The sequence below is a fragment of the Lissotriton vulgaris genome, chromosome 1_2 (assembly GCF_964263255.1).
Source record: "Lissotriton vulgaris chromosome 1_2, aLisVul1.2, whole genome shotgun sequence".
NCBI classification, from domain to species: Eukaryota; Metazoa; Chordata; class Amphibia; order Caudata; family Salamandridae; genus Lissotriton; species Lissotriton vulgaris.
The window spans coordinates 36,753,425-36,771,792 of record NC_141686.1 but is presented as its reverse complement, the minus strand read 5'-3'; the positions used below and the strand labels follow the sequence as shown (position 1 = coordinate 36,771,792).

At 44.7% G+C, this 18,368-nt stretch overlaps 1 protein-coding gene across 1 annotated transcript in view; it reads left to right on the top strand.

Moving 5' to 3' along the window:
• The first annotated feature begins 10,942 nt into the window (after positions 1-10,942).
• LOC147733879 (uncharacterized) overlaps positions 10,943-18,368 on the top strand; it is a 331,557-nt gene continuing 324,131 nt past the window's right edge. Inside the window, 1 exon segment of the mRNA XM_086952781.1 lies at positions 10,943-11,005. The gene's annotated coding sequence lies outside the window, so the exon portion shown is untranslated.

Below are 18,368 nucleotides of genomic sequence, written 5' to 3'. Positions count from 1 at the left end.
TCCCGATGCACTGCCACTCTTAAATAAACAAATGCTGCTTCCCTCGTAATTCCCGGTATCTAATATGTTTGCCCCTCGTATATTCACGATGTGCCACTCTTAAATAAACAAATGCTGTTCACGATGTGCCACTCTTAAATAAACAAATGCTGCTTCCCTCGTAATTCCCGGTATCTAATATGTTTTTAAATAAATATGTCTTAAATAAACAAATGCTCCTCCCGATGCACTGCCACTCTTAAATAAACAAATGCTCCTCCCGATGCACTGCCACTCTTAAATAAACAAATGCTCCTCCCGATGCACTGCCACTCTTAAATAAACAAATGCTCCTCCTGATGCACGATGTAATGCTGCTTCCCTTGTATATTCACGATGTAATCGTTAACGATGTCTATGGCAATGCGATGCACTTGCATGCGTCGTGCTGACATGCGATGCGATGTCGTCCACGATGTAATCGCCGCGATGCAATGTCAGCGCGATGCGATATATCCGTTGTAAGCGGCGCTTCCCCTGGTTGTGGATTGACTGCCTGGGTTGAGGATGACAGGGGCTGCAGAGCCTCCAAGGGGTTATCTGAAGCCAGCCCGTGGATGAAGGGCAGCATCTGCTGCCAGGGAAGTGGGAGGAAATCAATCAATCAATCGCATCTGATAGTGCTGGGCTGTGCCTGCCTGACCACCCTGCTGGCTCCCCCTCCTGCTGACCAACTGTCACCTCTGACCCTGATACTGACAGGCTGAAGGAAACCAGAAACACCCCAGTGCTCCGGCAACCCCAGAACTGGTTTAGACCGGGCTCAGGGGCCCCTTGCACAAAGACTTCATAGGACTTCAAAGACTTTTTGGGGTATAAGAGAGGGACCCCTGACTACAGATTTTTAGATTCTACAAACAAGAGGAACCTCTGCCAGAAGAAGGACTGCTGAAGGAGCTGATGGAAGATTGCCTTGCTGTGTGCTTTAAGGGCTGACCTATCCTGCTATCCAACTGAAGGAGATGAGAAGAAAGGGACTTTGCTGTGAGCTGTGACCCTGCCTGCTTGAAACTGTTAAGACTTTGCTGTGTGCTGTGTCTGCAACCTGAATTTCCAAGGGCCTGAGAAGAGCTGGCTCCCTGTCTGCAACCAAGGAACATAAAGGTTGCCCAAGGACTACAAGACTCTGCTGTGCCCCCTGAAGCTGCTGTGCAGTGAAGAGATCGTGAAACACTGTGTTTGGGCAGTGTAGCACACTGGCTGCTCTCTAATCTGAGTGAAGGCGCCGTGCTGAACCAGCCTGCCATGTGGCCGAGATCGACGTGTTCCACGACACGTGTGGGGTGAAGATCTGAAGCTTGTGGGCCTCTCCAGCGCAAGGAGCGCTGAAAAATAATTGTTGGCCGTGTCACCATCGCTGCCCGGGGCCCGAAAACCTCTCCCCGAAGTGCCGTCCTATTCGGAGCTGCGGGGCCGAAGAACAAAGTCGCCGCGCTCCCATTGGGTGGAGGAGCCGAGCCCCCTCACCAACGCCGCAACGGGATAGGCCCGTGCGGCGCAGCGTCATCAGCGCTGTGGGGCCGTGATTGGCCAAAGGAGCGGAGCGTCATTGCTTGCCTGCCCCGGGAGCCGCACTGCCATTGGCTGACTCCCGGGTGCTGCTGGAGGCTCGCCCCATTTGCCGCGACGGGATTGGCTGCCCTAGCTGAAGCTGTGGCAAGAGCCGCCGAGAACCGTGACCGACGAGAACCCCAGCGAGGAGCGGACAGCCGTGCGACCCGTCCTCGCCGAGGGAGTCCAAGAGTGAGTCCCGCATCCCTGGCCGGTTGTCCCCCGAAGTGTGCTGCACCCCCGCCGCTCGTTGGATTATCGAGAGCAGGCGGGAGAGCAGAGGGGACCGACCGGGACAAGGAGCGAGTGTGCTCTGGTAGGCGCGGGGCGCCTGAGGCCCTTAAGCACACGTGGCAGTGCCGATCAGAGGAACAGGAATCCCCAGTGAAGTCGGTGAGGCGCGCTTGCAGCGCGAGGGGCCCATTGCTCAGCGGACTGATTATTTTGATAAAATCAGTGGCATCTTTCGGCATTGTTCGGTTTGAGAGCTGAGTGGAGATAGATCAACAGTATTATTTTTAATACCGATTTAAAAGGGACTAGAGACTATTGATGATACAGAACTTCCTGAAATTTACTGCAACCATTAAGATTAAGTACAACATATCCCTGAATAAGTGATTAACGTGCAACTGTTTTAATTACCTGCTGAAACTAGATAAAGATATATATATTTTTATAAAATATACTTACCTGTGTGGTCTCAGTTTGTGGTGGATTGGGGATTACTGTTGTGTTAAGTGCAATTATTATACACATTGCCTTGGGAATAAGCCTGCATGCTCGCGCCAAGCTACCTAGAGGGAGAGCGGAGGTTATCTACTGTGTGTATTCCTTCACCCTGACTAGAAGCAATGGTCCCTACTTGGTCTAAGGCACTTACCTCTGCCAACTAGAGACCCCCAGATCTAACACACGGGATACTTCTCGGTGACGTCAAAGATCAAATTTATTGGCTGCAACCAGGAACAGAACTCTACGAAGTACGACACAAGTAGGTTTGTCAGAAACTGCTCAATTTTCGTATTGCGAGACATCGTCTTTTATGCTAAAAATCACATTCCTGACAAACACCCATTATTTACGAATTGTCCAATCAAAGGTAACATTGCAAAAAGTATCGCATGACGACAAACCCACTTTTCAGTTGTCCAGCCCACCATCAATTACATGGGAAAGCCCAACATCAATCTCGGACAGGCCGGACAAACCCATAATAAAAGACCACAACCCATATCATAAACAGACCATAAAAGAAGGAACAGACACAGATGAGAAGCAAGATACAAGGGTTTGTGCATGTGTAATAAACTTAACAATGTCCTGTTCTTTGATCTCTATCTCGATCCACTACCGAACAAGGAACTGCCTTAGCAGGGCTAGCTTCAGGCAACGAGGTCAGTTCGCTCAGGTCATCTAGGAGTCAGCTAAAGCATACGTGTACCAAAGACTCGTTCGGCCGTAGTCATCGGCCTATGTGAGGGCAACCACAAAATGGCTGCCGTACACAAAATGGAACCCGAAGGTTCAGAACGAAATCCCTACATACGTAGTGAATCCATCGGTGTAGCATGGCGAAATCACTCGTACATACCGCACACACTAGTTACGGTTCGCTGCTATCGAATTCGTAACAAAACCATGACCTTTATAAAACGGGTTCAGAATTCACAGAACCTCATTAAACTCTCTCTTTTTGAGGCAATTTACAAGTCTGCTGTATCACCCACAAAGCCATGGACACTTCCACCCCTTGCTGCCTGGCTAATAAACTCAAAATCTCAGATGGCTCTAGACCTTCACACAATGCTGGAAACCTACTGCTCAAGCCCCCTACTTTCAAAAGGGAAAGATTTGTGGCTCAGTCCTTCTCAGGCAATGCGGCTAGAATTTGGAACTCGCTTCCTCCGAACCACAACCTCTATCCGAACCTTCAAAACAGATCTTAAATCGCTTCCAAAGATACTTCCAGGATTAATTTAACCCTCTTTCCTGACCCTCAAAGCGCTTGGCATTCATTTCAGCTCAAGGTTGTAAATATGTCTTCTATACCTGTATTAAACTAATCTTTCCTCGTCTTATTTTATCATAACTTTTTTTTAGTGATCCTGATTGTATTTGTAACTTTTTATTGTGTAAATCTCCTTATGTAAATATACTTGGGTCTATTGTAAAGTGCTCTGGCACATTTGGGTAAAGTCCCCACTATAGAAAACTGCATAAAAAAAACAAATATATATATATATATATATATATATATATATATATATATATATATATATATATATATACATACATACATACATACATACATACATACATACATACATACATATATATATATATATATATATATATATATATATATATATATATATATATATATATATATATATATATATATACCAAAACCGTCGGCCAAACCTTAGAAATGGGTGGGTGGGAGGGGTGTAATGGATATACCTCGTCTGGTCCGCTTTCCTCGTTAGCAGTGTTGGTAGGTCAAGCTCCGCCCCCCTCCCATTATCAACATGGAGCTTATCAACATGCAGCTGCGCAGCAAGTACTGCCAACTGCACCTTTTGGGCCTTTTACCGCTGTGCAGCAAGTAGTGCCAGATGCACCGTTTAGGCCTTTTACAGCTGCGCAGCAAGTAGTGCAAGCTGCACCGTTTAGGCCTTTTTACAGCTGTGCAGCAAGTAGTGCCAGATGCACCGTTTAGGCTACTTAATCTGTGGGGACAGGTCTGATTGAGTTAGGAGTGAGATGCACTCCTTCGCCCCATTCCCTCACAGCTGTGCAGCACTTAGTGCCAGCTGCAACGCTTAGGTTTGCACAAGTGCGCATCCTTTGACTTTTGCTGCATTGGCAGCAGCCCAGACATTCTGGATACAGGGCATTTGAGCCCCACTGTGCGATGGCCAGTTGGCCAGGGAGACTAGGAGGTTTGTTGGGGCCAGGCCCTATTACGATCATGTGCTGCTAGGCAATATTTTTCATGTAGTATGATTTACGCACCCTGCTCTGAGTACCTCTTAAGGTGGTTTATGATGATGAGGTTGTCTTGCATATTCTGGTTATGCTAGTGAGATTTTTTTCCACCATATGCCTTATGCCCCTAATGTTAGTATTCTTAGGAGGTTTGGGTCCATTAATAGTCTGTTGAGATTATGGGCGTACAATGCGGTTGGGGCCAAATATGATTTTTGTTACATGCTGATGCTAAGCACAGTGATCACCAATGGTCACTGGGTGTTCGTCTATGATCTGTTTTACTTTTGCTAAATTTGCTTTGTGATGCCTCTGACAGTGGTCCAGTTGGCCCTCTCACATGTTAACAAATCCCTTGTAAATACTATCTAGTGCCAGGTGGCAACATGTATACCTAGTTGAAGGGCCCAACAAATACCAGTGGAATCACAGGGCCTTCCAAGCCCCCCATATTCTACTGCTCTTAAGTAACAACTTTTTCCTAATCAGATTAGTTCAGCTATCTTCACCCGACGTCTGGAATATGTGCCCCCTTTTTGTCCTTATACTTCTCCTCACCACCACTTTCCTAGTGACACCCGTCTCATATCACCCCCACCCTCCTCCTCTTTCTCCAAAAATGGCCACCTCTCAAGTTAAGGCTGGAATTAATTGCTACAAAATCGTCTATCCTCCCTGCCAGACTAAAGCCTCAGTAAAACGATTGAAGCATAACACTATTGAATGTTTCCCTGATTCCCTTTTTGTTGATCAATTTTACAATGGTCGTTTTGGGAGGCTCAAAAACGATTTCATTTTCTTCACTCACGACACTCCCTCTTGGTCCACCAGTTTATATAATTCCCTTAACGTCACCTCTTCCTCCACCTCTATCCCGCATAGGAAACAACTAAAAATTCCCCCTCCGCGTGTTTCAACGGCTCCCTCACTATCTCACTCTATAATAATACTACTGTCATGATCCAAGGCAAAGACATCTGTCTCTCTCTCTTTGACCACCTCTTCCCCTCCCTATTCCCCTCCTCTGCGACCAGGTTTACCCCTGACTCTTCACCTTGTTCCACCCACTACTCCCTTTCTCCTCCCCTGACGTCCCTACTCTCCAATAGGCTGCACCCTCGAGAAGCACAGGTCGGCCCACTTCCCTCCCTCCACCCTATGCCCTCCTCTGCCATTCCTCCCCCCTCACAGTATGCCCCCTCCTGCATCTCCTCAGCCTTACCTCTAGCTGATACGATCCTCGTCCAATCTGCACCGTTACAGTACTCCAATCTCATCTCCTCCCCCATTTTCCTACCTGCCACCCCCCTTTGTAGTCCACCTCTTCTCCAACTCTCTCCCCCAGTTAACTTTCCCTATGCTCCCCTCATTCCTTCCTCTCCCCCTTTTCTCTACCCCCTTCTCCCCTCGCTATTTACCCCAACTTCTCCGCAAACCCATTGCATCTCTCTCCTTCCCCCTACTCCTCCAGCATTGCTGTGCTACCCCCTTTCCCCCCTTGGTAACCCTTTCCATTTCCCTCCCTCGGGCCCAGTAGAACCATTTCCTTTCTTCAAGTTCCCTTTCTCCCAACCCCCCTCACTCTGCCAGATGCCCGTTCCCTCACAGGCACCTCTCCAAGCTGACAGGACCTCTCCAATCACCTCCCCTTTTTCCTCCCAAACCTCCTTCATTTTTATGACTCCACTCAGTCCTCCCCTTTCCTTCTGCATTATCGCCTCGATCCGCACCCATCTCCCCCTAATTATGTCCTTAATTCCTTTCCTTTCTCCAACGCCAACAAAGACAGCTTCCCCCTCACCTCTGATACACCAACTCCCGCTCTCAACCTCCACCTTTCCCCACCTATGAACACTATACCCCAACTCTCCTCCTGTCCCCACCTCTCCCTGCCTTCCTCCACCAATTTCACCCCGTCCTGTTTCCATCGAGCCACCCAACCGTCCGTGCTCTGCCCTACTCTCACTGGAAAATAAGCTAGGCTCTCATATCACCTCCATCTCCCTGCTTGTAGCTTCCATTTCACTGTTAAGCTCCAAGATTTCCACTTTTCCATACACCTCAACTCCTTTGGAAAATTCTCACCTTCCCACGAGATGCACCTCGCACCCGATAATAGCCAAGCATAACCTGTTGTATGCAAACATCGTCAACTCACACAAACCCTTGAACGCCCACCTCTCCAACCTGCATCTCCTAGTAACCATACTATCTACACTATTCCGACCATCTCCTCTGTCAGAACCAAGCATCCACCTAAAGCCCTCCGACCATCCCTGTATAAGAACAATATCCCTATCACCCTTCATAGCCCAAGTGCCCCCGTCACCAAAACAGTCTTGACAGAGCTGCGCTGTCTGCTTCACAACTGCAGATCTGCAATCAAACACAAACTTGAAATCTCCAACACCGTCACCCTTCACAACATAGACATGCTCTTCCTCACAGAGACCTAGTTCAACGATACCTCTCACTCTATGTTTGACTCCTACTACCCACAGGCTATTCTTTACTTAGGAATGACAGAATTGAAAAAGTTGGGGGAGGTGTTGCAGTCATCTTTAGAAACTGCCTTCAACTTAAGGCTTTTCCTATCAGCTCCTTCCGCACTTTTGAATGCTTATCTCTTGAGCTTCAATTACACCACCACTCACCCCTCAGATTCCATGCCATTTACCGCCCGCCGTGTAGTGGCCCTTCGTTTATGGAGGAACTCGCTGACTTCATCAGCGACCAATACTCGCAAGGTGACAATCAGACCTTCGTGGTTGACTTCAATCTCCACTGGGGGTTACCGCAAGACTCTTCTGCAAATTTGCTGGCCACCTTCCTCGCCACAAACGATCTTATCCAACACTGCACAGAATCAACACACTCTAAGGGATCAATCCTGGACCTTGTGATTTCTAAAGCAGGCATGCTTTCTATCGCTACCCCTATCCATGTAGACTGGTCTGACCACCTCCTCATTCCATTCTCTCTTCTCCTATCACACTCTATAACTCTTGGCCAACCTAAACACTACAAATATTGACATAGGTTCCTTCTGTGAATCAGCTTTGCTATCACTTCCAAGGCTAGACCCGAACCTAGATGGTGATGAACTAACCTCCCAATGCCTCACAGTCCTTGGAGTCAACATCAATAACGTCGCTCCTCTCCAAAGCAAAAGCCCACTCCCTCATCACCTTGGTTCAACAAATCCCTCTATGAAGAAAGGAAGCACCTTAAATTCCTGGAGAAACAATGGAGCCATGCGCCCTCCACCGATAAGTTGGCCACGCTTCCAAGTACCACAAGCACATCTTCCTTGGAAAAACGTCGCACTTCAGAACCATCCTTGACTCAGCCAAAAATAGACCCAAAAAACTATTCGATCTCATCAAGAATCCTAACTGCTCTCCCCCAACCTCCAAGATGGAGGATTCTACAAAGAAAGCAGCAGATTTCGCTATATTCTTTGATGGAAAAGTGAAATCACTGGCGAATCAGGTCGCTCATCCTACCCCTCCAGAGGAGCGCAAATCCTTAGCCATTTGGCAGAACTTTGACCCCATCTCTGAAGATGCCCTCCTCAATTGCATCCGGAAAACAAAGCCCTCCAACCATTCCCTGCACCCCATCCCTAGTGCCATTGTCATCAACTTCTATACCCATTCGCTTTCTTATTGGACCACTCAGGTCAACCTCTACCTCAGTCAAGGCTCCCTTCCTGTCTCCTTCAAAACTGGGCAGGTCACCCCTCTCCTTAAAAAACCCACTGCTGATGCGAATAACCTCAACAACTTCCACCCCATCACCAACCTACCCTTTCTTGTGAAGATCACAGAATGATGTGTAGCTAAACAACTCTCTCGTCATATCAAGGACAATGATCTTCTTGATAATTTTCAGTCTGGCTTCATCCAAAACTGCAGCACTGAAACAGCCTTGCTGCAAGTGGTTGATGACGCTCTGCAGATACTTGATTCGGGAGGGTCTTGTCTTCTAATTCTCCTTGACCTTTCTACAGCCTTTGACATTGTCAACCACAACACTCTGTTCAACACTCTTCAACAGAGAATGGACATGGAGGGCACTGTGCGTAAATGGTTTGCTTCTTTCCTCTCCGACAGATCCCAAATGATCAAAATAGCGAACAGTCTTTTGTCTCCTTTGGCGGTAGGTCATGGTGTTCCTCAAGGCTCTATACTTGCACCCACATTGTTCAATCTCTATTTAGAACCTCTGGGAAATCTCCTAAGTAAATCCGGGATCCACTATCATCTCTATGCGGATGACACTCAAATCTACCTCAAGGTTGCCTCCACTCACGATCTCTCCATCCTATACTCTACTCCCGACTCCATTCAAAACTAAATGTCAACTCATCAACTGATTCTGAATCCCTCCAAAACTGAATTCCTCCTCCTCTCCTCCTCGCTTTCTCCTCCCCCGGTTCAATCATGGATGGATCAGATGAATCTACTTGACAATAAAACCATCATTGTCGACAGCGCAAAATCCGTTGGTGTCATACTCGACAAAAAACTCAATTTAATCTCCCACATCAATTCCATTGCAAAGTCTGCTCGATACCAACTGCGGCTTCTTTGGGGAATTCGTCGCTTCTTCCCGGAGCAAGACCTTAAAACACTGGTCCAATCGCTGGTCCTCTCCAGACTTGACTACTGCAATTCTCGTCTTACTGGCCTCCCAAAATCCATCTGTCCCCCCTTAAATCTGTTCTCCATTCAGCAGCTCGTTTCATTTTTGGGGCCAAAAGAAGCGACCACATCACACCCATGTTATCCACCCTCTGCTGGCTTCCCATCGAGGCAAGATCTATCTACAAGACCTCCTGTATCACCCACACAGCCTTGCATTCCTCCTGTCCTCGCTACCTGGCGAATAAACTGAAACTCTCTGGAGGCTCTAGACCAGTGATACTCAAAGTACGGCCCGGGGGCCGCATGCGGCCCTCCTAACCTTCTCATGGGGCCCCCGGGTTAACAGCAGCACTGGGATGCTGACAGCTCTAACATTCAGAAAGATGTTAAATAAATGGGAAAGCTTTTATGTACAAGCTAACTGGTGTAAAGGAAAATAATCTAATAAAGTATCCTGCAACATTTAATCACCCACAAATACCCACTCCCATCCTGTCAGCATCATTGCGGCCCTCTGGCTCACCACAGATCAGACGTTGCGGCCCCTCGGAAAATGTTTGTGAGAATCTATGCTCTAGACCATCACGTAATGCGGAAAATGTACTGATCGAACCTCCCACTTTCAAGAAGGAAAGATCGATGGCCCAATCCTTTTCAGGCAACGCAGTGAGAATCTGGAACTCACTTCCGCTTCAGCTCCAGAACACCACCTCCACCCTGGCCTTCAAAACTGACCTCAAGGTTCTCCTCCTTCAAAGACACTTCCAAATTTAATTCACGCCCTCTCTATTACCTGAAGGAAGACTTTCCATTATAGAAAATTCTCTTCTCTATGACTATGGAAGTGCCTTCCCAGTGTGTTCTTGTGGTTTGAGTGTCTGCCAAGTATTGCAGCATTATCCTTCTACCTGTGTTTGGTACTCTTTTGTAACATTAACACGCCACTTTTCTCTTGTAACACACTGTTTGTTACCTCTTATATTCTGTTTGCTTTAGAGACCTGCACAAGTGCCACCATTGCCTACATAACGTTTGTTCTTGTGTTTGAGTGTCTGCCAAGTATTGCAGCATTATCCTTCTACCTGTGTTTGGTACTCTTTTGTAACATGCACATGCCACTTTTCTCTTGTAACACACTGTTTGCTACCTCTTACATTTTGTTTGCTTTAGATACTTGCTCAAGTGCCACCATTGCCTACGTAACGATTGTTCTTGTGTTTGAGTGTCTACCATTTATTGCAGCGTTATAACACTACTTGTACTTTGAATACCTTTGTAACCTGCACAGATGTCACTTTTTCCTTCTATAATTGTACCGTTTGCTACCTCTTGTATTTTGTTTGCTCACATTTGTCACTTTTGCCTCATGTAACTAAATGTTTGCTGTTGTACTTTGTTCACTTGTAATCTTCGCCTCGTGTATCATTACTGTTCCTTTTGTGAAGCGCTCTGACACCTTCGGGTAAAGTCCGCGCTGTATAAAAACGCATAAATAAAATAAAAAGAAATAAAATAAGGTAAAGGGCTCATCCAAGTACGTTACGTCTAGGGCAATGTGGATAGGTAGAGGTTGATCAAGATCCCCTGGGCATTCGGTGACGTCACTGGGCTCCGGCCCCGCCCCGCGGATCAGTGTCTGCTGTGGTCCCGCCTCTCCTTTGACCACGAAGGGCGCTTGATGTCAACCCGCGCGCTAATGACTGCAAGGTGCCCTCGCGACTGGGACATGCAAATGATTGAGGGCACCCTGAATGAATCCTGTAACAGTGGCGCTTGTAGGTATTTCAGTTCGTGTTTCTTCGTCGTGTTTCCCTGGTTCCCCTACTGACCTGCAGTCGGTTAATCTTTGATTGATTCATGTGTATGTTCCGTTTACCTAACGGGTCAGTCCGCTTGCTTTGAAGCAGGTAGTTTTTGCGCATCGTGTTTGAAGGCTCGGGGCACGGATGGATGGTGGGATGAAAGGTTCAACTACACAGTGCGTCGTGTACTTTGTGCGCGTGGGTTTATGATTTGTTTGGGCACCTAAGTACTTAAAATGTAATCTTTAGTCGTATTACGATTTTCCGACGCAAGTGCGGTATCTCATTTTTTGTTTAGATTAAATGTATCCTAGTACATCGTGATTAGGATTCGTGATAAATACCAGCAGATTTTGTTGGCGTCACATTTTACATAAACTAAAGGGGACGACTTTGGCGTTTTGAAAAAAGGGCTCTGAATGAGACCCACTTAATCCCCCGTTTATTGTGTCCACGTGCTGCCCCATTTTTTTGTAAATGGTAGTCTTGTATTTACTTCTTCACTGTGTAACTTAAATAACTTGGTTTCTGGAGACCAAATTTGAAATTGACCTGTTACCGGAAAAACTCTTAAATTGTGTGAAAGTGTTTAGAAAAGGCAGACCATGTTGTATAACGCAACACTTTAGACTTCCGATTTAGCTATTTTATTTTTACACACATTAATGCGGTATGATGCAGGTTCACCTGAGTAGCATCAGCTTAACACCAGAATCCAATAAACGTTGGATCGACCTTTCATTCGCACTAATATACGCACAATCGTTTATTCGCATGTTGCACAGCGTGATACTTAGCAATTCATCTGATGAGTGGCCTTACTCATGTTATCCTTACTCTTTAGACAATCCTCCCTGACGAAGGGCACTACGATGCCCGAAATGCATCGGTAGATTCGCGGAGATTGCTTCACTTTAACGGATGTATTTGGATATCTATAAGATCGATCTGAAAATTACAATATAGAAATGGAAATAAATTAAGCTCTTGGATACATTCACAAACTTTATTCAAACATCTTCTCACATAAGGATAACAATCATTCAGATCCCACCCCGGTGTCGTCGTGGGTCATTGCGTTGCTCAGAAGGACGCCCCCCAAGCTGGGTGACGCTTCCATTTTCTACAGTTGTTTCACACCCTTTGAACAGTGAGTGATACTTCTGAAGCACGCCACACATTTCTTTATTGTTCACATCTTGTTTTGCTGTGCCCGTTTTGACTTTTTAGAACTTAACAAGATTTTTATTTTATTTTTTCCGTTTCATATAGGGTTCGTATTTGTTCGGAGATACTATCTGGAGCTAAGGAGTGTAAATGGCCTTTATCCCACCTGAGTCTTTTGAATGGGTGTCTGTCTGCTTGTGTCTGGGTGTTTGCTTGCTTGTTTGTGTGCGAGTGAGAAAAGCGAGTGAAAGAGGGAGAGAATCCAAACACTAGAGAGGTATTTTAAAGGAAATTCTGGTAATGCTTTGTGTGAGCTTTGCTGCTTGTTTGTGATTGCGCACTTAAAAATATATAAGTAATCGGACACATAGTAGAAGTGTTATATTCTTGTCCTTAGCCCCGCCCACTTGCTACACTCCTAGCTCATTTTAAGAGTACCTGCACCGCTTTTTCCCTATTTAAAGCACTGTCACCATACTCTAAATCAGGCCCTTACGTTTCGCCATTCATCGCCACGAGATGACGGATTCGGACGTCTTTCTCCGCTCCCATAAGTGATCGCCGCTGCGGCACTCCCCTATACTCTTCACCGGCTGGTGAAGTTCAACATACTTACCTGCCGGACGATTACCTAACGAACTTTCAAAGGAATTACAGACTGGTGTCGGCTGACACTTTGTACCCAGATAGCGCAATGAATACGCTATAACAATCCCATTCAGGCTGTCCGCCCCACCTTGTTGTCCTGATGAAGACCCGCCCTGGTTGCAATTATGTGTGCATCACTTCCCAGGGTCGAAACGTCAATGTTATTTACATAAATTTGTCCGTGAAGACTTACAATACGCAAATCAAAAGAATATATTTTGTTGTAACCAATGTAACTCATATGAACTGATGATTATCTATGTTTTCAATATAATTTATGCCATGTGTTTTGATCCCTCTATAAATCACATGTCACACATACTTTCTAGTCACTTAAAACCCTTGCACTTTATGTATGATTCTTTATCTTCTTGCTTTTGGACAGATGCTGCATAAATCTTAGCGATATTTGCAAAATAAGAAACAACTCTTGAAAACCAAAGAAAGGTGTTGTGTCTTTAAAAAATTGTTCATTGAATGTTTTCCTTTATGGTATGAAGCAACAGACCATATTCATGTATATGTTCTAAGAAATTGCCTCACTCTTGACAGAACCACTTCTCTTGTATCACTTAAGTTTTGACCAGCACATTACAAGGGCAGGTTGTGGCATCATCAAAGTCACAACTGCAGTATTGTCACTGAGCTGCATTCATAGTGTAAAGCTTATTATTACTGTGTTACATATCTGCTCTAGATCTTGTCTGCTTTAATGCACTTATGAGTGCATTATGCGTAATTTAACATTTTATAAGGTGGTTGGGATATCTCTCATATTTGTGATGAAATAGCTATCCAGCAAAACTGAAATCTGGGGAAAAGTCTAATATATTGTATTGTGCTTGCAAGAACAACATTTTTTTTTTTATGCATGTCTTGATCTAACATTTGTCAGACTGGTAACTCTCCCACAAAATTTCCAGATGTGCCATTGCTTTTTTCCCTAGTGCATTTTAGCTAATGGCACTTGTAATAAGGCGGATGGGATATGGCACAAACCCAACCTGAAGGTAATTGGAGAGCTTTACATGAGCACTAGTTACATTACACAAGGACACATTCATTTTTTTAGGCACAGGGAGATTAAGTGACCTGCCCAGAACGCCAGGATGTTGGGGTGACGCTGAGACGCCAACCTGTTTCCCCAGTTCCAAAGTCGGCATCTGTGGTTGGTACGCCACAGCGTGTGATACAGTAAACATTCAGCAAAACTACCTCTGGCTCTAAATGAGGGCCTTGGGTTTGTTGATGTTACACTACACCTTAATAAGTTGAAAGAATAGTTAAGAACAACATTTGTAGTTTTTAAGTTAAAACCACATACTCCCTTGTCCCTCCTCCATGGTGTTAAGCTCCCCATCCAGGACAGGTAAGGCAATGGCTAGAATGCTCTCCACTGTGGGGATCAGTGACCGCTTCAAGCACTTTTTTGTTTTTTTTGGTGGTAAGCTTGATGAGACAGGTCACCCCCAGGTCATTTCACCCTTTCCAGCAGTGGATGCTGTGGTGCTTAAGCCCCCGATTACCGCACTTCAGTGGGGGCCAGCACAGATCGGTGGGGGACAAGGGGTAAATTAAAAATAAAATTAAACTTACTATCTTGCCGCTTCCTCCTTGTCCCATCTCGCCGGCCAGGGCACAAAGCACCCAAGCTAAGGCTACCTTCAGTCAGTCAGAATGCTGTTATGCAGTATTGTGATTGGCCCGAGCACTGTAGTTCGGCGCTGCGACGGGGAGAGGGAGCATGGGCATGTTATCCACTAAGGCTGTAATGCAGCCTGGGTGGGGAACATGCTAAGTGCGCTTGAATGTTTGGCCAGTCCGAGAGGGCCGACCAAACATTCATGCGCACTTAGGGAGTGAAATCCAACCAGCCCCTTCCCTCCCCTGCTTTGTCAGCAGAGCAGCCCCGCCTGGCAAACCTGGCATGCCCACAACAGGAAAAAATAAACTCATTAATATTTGGGGCCTGATTTAGGGTTGGAGACACTGGTTAGTGCATCACAAAATTGGCATATATCCACTACTGATCCAATTGAAGGTCCGTACATATTTTTTTAAATGTGCAAACGTTTTATTGTACAAACTTTAGAACTATACAGAGTGAAGTTAAATATGGTTTGACAGTACAGGCCTTTAATAGTATGTGAGCTAGCAAACGTAGGGTTGGTTGATTCTCTTGTCTGAGGGTCTTCCATATTATCCCTTAGCAAAAGTCTGTGAATTTCCCTCCCTAAAATTGTTGTGTATTGATATTATAAAGTTGGAGCTATCCTACCTGTCTTATTGTATTGTAATTCCATTTATATAGCACGTCAAAGAGCTTTATAGGCAAGTAGCATGCTACTCCAGAACCCATAAAAGATTAGTGGTGAATTAGTATAGTGAAATGTGAAAGTAATCTGAGTGGTGGATATGTTAGTTATTTGGATTGAGAAGGATAGTGGAGAGATAGAAGAGGGAACAGGTTTGCATTTAGATAGCGCTTGCTACCCCTGTTGTGGTGGTGAAGCTCTTTTTTGGCAAGTAGCACACTACTCTGGAACCCATAAAGGATTAGTGGTGAATTAGTATAGTATATATTGCAGTCCTGAATTTGTGGGGTGTCGCTCGTCTTACAATTCCTGCCCCATCACCATGACAGCCAGGAAATACTGACCAAATCTGAATGCCCTGCTTTGAAATGTGATAGGAAGACGACCGTAGGACCAGCACCACTAAAGTGGAAGTACTATTACAATGAAAGGATGGGATGCTAAATTAGTTGCCTGCACAGCCACTCACATGAAGTAAGTGGGAGTGATGGCAATACAGGAACCAGGATATCTTCATAGGATATGATATCACACCTGAAGCGGTGATGGGTTGAACAATATGCCTAGAAGTAATTAGGCCAACACCTTTTCCCAAGAGTGCAGAACCCAGACACGATTTGGCTATATGGCATGAAATATGTGCCAGAGAATGGAACAGTGAGCCTGGAGGGGCTTGTGTTCTACTCTGGCTACATTTGAATAGAGTCCAGACCCCATACTTGGTCACTCTCATACAAACAGCAGCCCAGGCCAAAAGCCATAAATCCATGAACATGGTACATACTGCACAATAAAGCAACATTGAGTCGGTTTGTGTATGTGTGTGTATGTATGTGTGTGTGTGTATATATATATATATATATATATATATATATATATATATATATATATATATATATATATATATATATATATATTCACTGAAAAAACCATAGGTTTTAGCCCATATATAGTTAGGGATTAGCATTTACAAAACCTTAATTTACTCGCACAAAACCATAGAAATTCGCATATATAGTTAGATGCAATAACTATATATCGCGCACCCGCAACCCACTGCTGATGATGTCACATATTACATCATTCATGACATGGTCAGTGACATCACTGATGACATCACTGATGACATCTCAAATGACAACATCCAGTGACTGTATGTTTCTGTAAAGTTAAAATATGTCTTACATATTGAAGAATGAGTGGATGTATAAGTGTTTGGATGAAGGATTTAGTAGGTGCATGACTGACTGTATGAGAGAATGATTAGATGTGTCTCACTGAGTGCATGGGTTAGTGACTAAACTGTCTTAATTTGTGCATCATTATTACTGTAGTTCTGTAAACTGCTGCATGTGTTGATCAGTAGCTATATGAGTAACTATATGGGTTATTGATTGGTTGCCCAAATATTTGTATGGTAGACTGTGTGTGTGGGGGTGGCTGGGAGGTGTGTGACTCTGTGCATAGATGTGTGAGAAGTTGATTCAGTAGATGTATGGGTTAAAAAGAGCATGTGAAAACAGCTGTATGGGCGGTTGACTGTGTGCATGAGTGTATTGGTGAGTGAATGGATATCTCAGTGCTACATGTCAAAGTAACTACATATGTAAAACACAGTACATGTAAGAGTTGACATATATAAATAACTGTGCATAAGAGCCAGTGAATGTGTGAGTGGCTGTATGGATCATTATGAACTTGTATCAGGGATTGTATAAGAGAGTAAATATGTGTTAGTATATGTTTGATTAAGTAAGGTGTGTATAACTGTATAGTTGAGGAAATGGAGGTGTGATTGATTCTTTGCATGACTGACTAGATGTGTGAGTAACTCCATGGATGAGTGACAGTCTGTGAGAGTCTGTTTACACTGATTGTATCTAAGGTTATATTAGAGTCTGAAGAGGTTGATCGTATTATCACATGAATATCATCAGTGATGTGATCAGTAATGACAAATGAGATGTTATCAGTGATTTTACAAGTGATGTCATTTGAAATGTCATCACTGATGTCACTGACCATGTCATGAATGATGTCATTTGAGATGTCATCAGTGATGTCACTGACCATGTCATGAATGATGTACTATGTGACATCATCAGCAGTGGGTTGCGTGTGCGCGATATATAGTTATTGCATCTAACTATATATGCGAATTTCTATGGTTTTGTGCGAGTAAATTAAGGTTTTGTAAATGCTAATCCCTAACTATATATATGCTAAAACCTACGGTTCTTTCAGTGACTTTCAATGGTTTTTTAATAGCAAATATCAAAAGCTGTCAAATGTCAAGTACGTGATAGGTAAAAACTTTTTCGTGTTTATGCACGCTGATGTGCTTTGAACGCTGCCCCCCCACCCCCTCTTTTCTCTTAGCAGTACTCTCTCTTTGCAGAAAGTGAAGGCTAGTTAACGCAGGCCTTTGCCCCCGTTGTAATCCGTCGTGCCTGCTTGTCTCTCCATTTGATTGATTGTTATCCAAGCATTTACTGTTTTAGAATTGATTCTCTTTGGTTCATTCTCTATTTACAAACAAGCACAAAGTCGCAATACTCTGTTTAGTCTTTGCAGATAGTGAAAAATCGTGTAAAAAAACAAAAGTAATCGAGCAAAATCAGTAGGCCACTAATGGGATCTCTTTTTGACCTCGCTAAAATAGAAACATTAGGAACAACCCTTCATGAGAAATACGAAAATAGTGAGATGAACTGAGCTCCACACCATGAGGGCTGCAAGACAGCTCGGCTCCGCCACCCACCCCGCCCAAAATAACGATAAACTCTATGCAAATATTATAAATATATACAACACACCAGCAAAGTAACAGGGTAAAACATTTTATTAAATAACTATTTACATAACTATTTTATACTTTTTGTTGCCTGATCCGGCTAGCTCAATCGATCGAGCATGAAACTCATGCACTCTGATAGCAAGCATTGCTGCTGATGCTATGCAGACAAAAACTGGTTTTCAGTTTGTACATTCATCAAGATTTTTCCATCCAAGGCTGGTTGAGAGTTTGTAGAACGATGGCTTCAGATTTTCAACATACGGTGTGGTGGCGCGGACTGGGAGGGGGCGCTTGGCTCCTGCCCCCTCCCCAAGTCGTGTTGCCCTGGTGTGGCCTAAGATCGCCCACGACATAGGCGGCCGGCTCCTGGGGTCCGGCGGAACTTTTTGCCTTTTGATGACTCTTCCAT